Raw genomic sequence first — 6,000 nt, 5'->3', positions numbered from 1 at the left:
GACTTATGCTTTTCTAATCTGCCTAAAGATTGAGAAATTACTTAGGGGTAACACCTGAAATTCTGTTAATACCTTGTACTAGCTGCATGAAAGACATTAAGTTATTTATTTTGTGGGACAGAAAACAGCTATTTAACCTGAGGCTACCCTACGCTGTGGCTACTTGTACGTTGCAAACACGCTGCAGTGCAAATAGGTGTTCGTACAGGTGAAAAAGGCTTGCAGCCCAAATGGTCATGTATAATTAAGATCGCGGTGCAGAGCCTGCCCTTTCGGTTTGCTCTCACTCCTCCAGTGCCTACCTTGCTGTCACTGTTTCTGAATTGCTGCTGCCAAGTAAAGTTTAGCGCAGGTGCCAAATGAAACTAAGTGGGCTTAAATTGGAAACACACATTTTTGTCATCGCTAGTTATTGCAATACATGCCAATGAAAACTGGGCTTTTGCTGAAACTACAGGTGAAATCTGAAAGGTCACACACAATATTGAGCTGAGAAAAATGTCATGCTTTAAACAGTGCCGTGAAGAGCATAAAACCAGATGAAAACCTGTGTAGTTTTTCTCTGACCAAAAAGATGATTTAAAGTCATGATTTGGACATGTCAGTCTTGCTGGTGTTTGACAACGTTAGATGAATTGCTGGTAAATGTAATTGCTTTGCCAAATGATTTCAGGGAAAGAAAAATCGCAGCCTGATAAAAGCAGAAATTGAAAGCAACTTTTGTGAAACCAAGTCAAAATACAACAAAGTTGCTCAAATTGGTTACAAAATAAAATCTCCAATACATTTTTTTATCCCATAAATATCATTTGAAGGAATGTAAACCTACAAAAATCACCACTGAACTGAGAACTCTGGCCTCAGGACGCCACCTGTGCCTTGATTCATAATATATACTCTGGCTTTTCAATGTGCGAGAGGTCTTCACACCTCGTGACACGCATTATAGATGGAGGAGTATAGGTTAAAGCATGCTCTTACTGTGAGGCTTAGGGTATCGCCCACTCTCCACATCAAATTCATGTGTGCAATTTAAACAAGACCTAACTGTGCTCCCAATAAATACACACCAGATGTATCTTTTATAAATGTTAGGTTTTGCAGCATCTTGACACATGCCAGTAGTTTGAAGCCTGTGCGTGCTTCAGTGGGGCATGAAAGCCCCATCCATTCATTCAACTGTGACGTTTTGCAATAGGCAAAATTTTAGTGTTGTCAGCTACTCGCTGTTCAACTTTATTGACTTACAATGTCTAATCTGATGCTCTTTTTTTGAATTGTTTTCAGAGGTGTCAGTTTTCTTTCACTGAGAGGCGATTGAATAGCACAGGAAAAAGAACTCGGCCAAAATCCTCTGATCTGTGATTCCTGACATTATGCGACATTACATGTGTAAGGTTTGTCCTGCAGTGAGACTTGAAGGAGACTTGGGGCTTACATTAAATAACACATAGTACAGAAATTTTTGGCTGGCAAAAAGACTTAGCTGTCTCTTATCTGGAGACAAGCTTTCTGCTGTGGGACTTTATTTATTAGGGCCATTTAAAAAAAGTATATCATCAACTATGTTCTTTATGTAATACCATCATTTAATTTATGTTTATTATTAATTAGCATGTTTGAACAATAATCACTAGCCAGACTTCATACCTAGACAGTAACAATAAATTGTGGCTTAGCTTCTCATTAAGCAGAAAGCTGGATGGGCCAGATGCTTTCTTGCTTCCTCAAGGGCCAGGAGGCATGAGTTTTGAAGACCTTGGAAGGGAGAGGATTCCCTGTCTGAGAACCCTCTGCTGAGAATGGCCTGTCGCGGCTGGAAAACTAGCGTGGCATCATAGCTGTAAGCCATATACTGTCAAAATCACAAATCACTCAGTTGTACCGAACAGGAAAGATAATCGCATTTTGTTGAAACAAGTAAGAATTCTTGAGCTTCCTTGCAGCATTGTGAAACAAATCCTTGGTGGTGGTGGTGTTCATCTTACAGAGAACACAGAAAAGCAATATTTTCTATTTAAAACCCACAAGGTCAGATCATGACCATCAGTGTTAATTGCTTGGGAAAGCGAGGTCTTACCGCATCCATTTACTAAAATAATGGCAAAGCATGTGTTTCATGGTTTTTGAGATGTTCCTCAGGTTCAGGCTTAAGAAGAACTACTGATTTAAGCAGTGAAATAGACTTCCCCAGAAGTCCCCTTGACACACTTGGATTCTCCTGCATTAACTTGTGCTTTTGAAGAATAATTAAACTTTTATTTAAACTTCCGAGAAAAAAATGGACAGTTATTTAAAAACAACTAGTGATGCTTAACATAGCCCCTGGAACAGAGTTCCTCATGGGGAATATGTGATGGGGCAGTAGTGGCTGATACACGCTTATCTAATGAGGAGATAAGAGTAATTCCTCAATGTGGTGTATTTGGATTTGCCAAATTGTACCCTGTGATTATTTGGCAGGTGCTCGAAGTACCCTGCTCTGGTTGCAAGACAGCTGTGCTGGCTGCAGCACAGGCTGCTGGTGGCTGAGTTTGGTCAGTTATGTGCCAACATGTGGAGAACGTGATTTCTACCCCAAAAGGTTCTGTTAACCTACTGTCCTACTTGTATCATTTCTGCAAAATGAGCTATTCTTGCTAAGAGAATTTGTAGCAACGTACTTACCTTCATGATAGCCCTTTAGAGGGCTGGGGTGAGCACATGTGCCCCTTCCAAGAGGGTCAGGGTGTGGGAATGGCAAATCTCAGCTGGGAAAGGGAGAGTGTGTAGAGAGTGAGAAGTGACCAGACGTGAGGCAGAATGGGCTGGTGTCCATTGCCTCAAAGCATCTTCTTACTGTTGCTAGCGGTTTCTTCTAAGTGCTGCCTCTTCCATGCTCTGTGCTATTCAAGAAGTCAGCTGCTAAGATGGCCATCGGGGCAGGGTTGGGCATTGCTCAAAGAAGGCATGTGAAAGTGAAGGAGTAGTGTTTCATTTGTCTTAAATCTGCCTTACCTGGAGGTGTCCTGGCGATGCAGTCATGGCAAGCTGGGCTGGAGGGGAGCTTGCAGCACAACTACAAGTGTCAATATAGCTGAACTCCTCCGAGGGAACCCTTTCAGTTACAACTAGCTGATGCCTCTGGGACACTAGGACTCTTGCTTTCTGAGGTGGTTGATCTTTATTGAAAAGTAACAGAGAAACTTTTGAAGTGAGCAGAAAGCCCCTTGTGAAAATGGGACTTTAAGTGAAGAAAATTCTTACTGCTCTGCCATTTTTTTGCCTGCACTTGTCCACAGTGCTGGAAAGCCAGCAGTAATTTAAAAAACAGAACATGTGATTCTCAGCTTGTATAAATTAGCTCCAGTGAAGCTGTATTGATTCATGACACCTTTGGACCTGGCACAAACACCTCCCTTTGATGGGCACAGGACAATCAGTCGGCATGGATGTAGTCAGAGGATGGTGCAGATTGCAGTGCTGAGGCTGGCAGCCCTGACCATGGCACAAAGCACATTCATCTCATTTCCAAGTATGGAAAATGTTTCTTGATCGCTGGATTTCAAATGGCAAATCTGACTTTTTAAACTGCAAATATAGTTGTGGCCTGGGGATAATTTCCTTTGTAAATACAAGGTGAAATAATCCCATAAAGCAAAAAAAAAAATAGGTTGCATGTGGCTCAATATAATCCATATTTATTTGTCATTTTGATCCTGTACACAACAAAATAGTAATATGAATACACCATCTAAGCTATAAACATACTGTGTACATACAGAGAAGGAGCAGTTAATTTTGCATAAAATGGAGAAGGCACATAATGCAGTGATACACTATGATCATTTTGAGCTGGCCAAATTCCAGCTGCAGTATTTGTATTCTGCCTAGCGTAAATATTCCTGGGACCCTGGAGGTACTCCTCACTGTTTCACAGGCTGGATGTCACCCCTTTCCAAGGGAAGAGGGAATGGACTGTGAAAGGGGAATGAGTTGCTTCATCCTTCCCCTGCTTCTGAGTATATTCAGAGGGATGTGGCATAGAGCAGATTGTGTGCTCTAACTTAACACCTTCTCTTTCTTCATAGAAGGCTTTTAGACATGAACAGAAAGTTTAACTGTGTACAGTTTGGGAGTATATTGTGCATTTGTTTCTTTAATGGATAGGTTGCATGTGATCATGAATAAATTGTTTTACTTTCAGCTTTTGAGTCAAATAGTGAGATAGATTAAACAAATGTAATTTTGAAATATTTTAAGTCTTCTGCATGGAAATACCTCCGTATTAATGGAGGTTATCTGTGCTATTTAGGAAAGCAGAAGACAATCTCAGTATTTTTTTCCTTATAGCAGCACAAATGCTTTCCACAACTCTTCGATGTTATTGCTCCTTCCTGAATGTCTGTGCTTCCATACACGTTTTGTTATACCCCGGGCTGAGAAGCAGTAAATAGCTTGACGTCTGCTATATCAGTCTTAATCTGTGGTTTAAATTTCAGCAAAGATGGTATTAAACACTCTTTATAATGTATTCTCTTTTGTTTTAACTGTTGTTCCCTGGTTGAGATACAGCCCGGAAGGGTCAGCGTTCTAACCATGCGTTTCACGGTCACTATAGCGTGTTAATATAGAGACAGCTTTGAGACTTTTTGTGCTTCTCCAGGCTGCCATTGAGCTTTTCCAGCTGCAGCATCTGACTGCCTGCCTTCTTTGGATGTTGCTTTGTTAATTCAGCTTTTCAGGAAGTGTCTTTAGAACTGACAGTGGTGGGTTTTGGGCCATTTCTTGTTTGTTTCTTATAAGATCATAAACAGAGTTTTCAATATTTCACATATTAATCCCTATTTGCAATAAAACATGCTCCCTCTAAGTTATCTTACACAGATCTGCTTCAGTAGGTAGTTCTCATTGCTGACTCACCATCATCCTCCTTCCCTTCCCTATGGCTTCACTGCTGTGAAAGCCCAGCTTCACCCTTGCTGTGATCCGGCTTTTGCCTCCACCTTCCTCAAGTGCCGTCCAGTTTCGTTGCCTTTTTCCCTCTCACTTTTGCGTGAATTTTCACCACTCTTGTTTTTATCGTTTCCTCTGCACTGACACTGACAGCAATCACAACTTACTCTAATATTAATTTAAAGGTTTTTTCCCTGCTTTCTGTCTCCTTGACTTACCTTCTACAAACCACACTCATATTTCACTGTGAGATTTTCCCTTTGTTGTGCTTCTATGGGTGTATTTTTAATTCTTTAGGAACATATTCCAGAGCTCTCTTTGGTCTGTATGAAAACTCGTCAGGCTTTCATCTTCTCTACCTCTTCCTTCCTCTGTACACACTCCTGGGTATCTTGCTTAGCCCTATAGATTCTCTGTGTGGCAACACTTTCTCAAATATTTTATTACCTCTGTATAGATTGTTTTTCCACTGTCTCCAAAATTTCATCTAGAAAGTCAAACCACTAAGAAGAGCAGAATTACTTTCCAGCCACTTCCTTATTCTTGCTCTGTCTTTCACCATGAACAATAACGCTTTCCTTCAAGTTACCTCTCCATGCAAACTGCCTCCATCTTCAGCTGCTTTCTCTCTTTTGTCTTTTTTCTTTGAACCATATAATAATTTAGTCTGGAAGGGACCTGCTGATGTCATGTAGTCCAACCTCCTGCTCAAAGAAGGGCGAATTTCAAAGTTAGATCTTTATTATAACCATTCTACTGCTATTTCTGAAATTACTTAATTTCTGATTTTCTTTCTTTGTCTCTGCTATTCACTGAGATCTCTATCAATTTTATTTCTCCTTTTAGCTCATTGACCAGAAATTCAAGAACATAAAGCAGGTGTGTGGAAGCATCTTCTCTGCATCCACTTTACTAGTGCAATGCTGCTTCTGCTACCTGTGCCCAATTCATGCGTCTAGATTCCCCCTGGTTTTCAGAGCTCTCTGTCCCCAAGCCCTTCCCCACCTGCAGCCATACAGTGCTGCTTCTCCACTTACTTATTGCTTGCCCTCCTGTTATCACAGG

The sequence above is a fragment of the Nyctibius grandis genome, chromosome 8 (assembly GCF_013368605.1).
Source record: "Nyctibius grandis isolate bNycGra1 chromosome 8, bNycGra1.pri, whole genome shotgun sequence".
NCBI lineage: Eukaryota > Metazoa > Chordata > Aves > Nyctibiiformes > Nyctibiidae > Nyctibius > Nyctibius grandis.
This window is presented reverse-complemented; position numbering follows the sequence as displayed.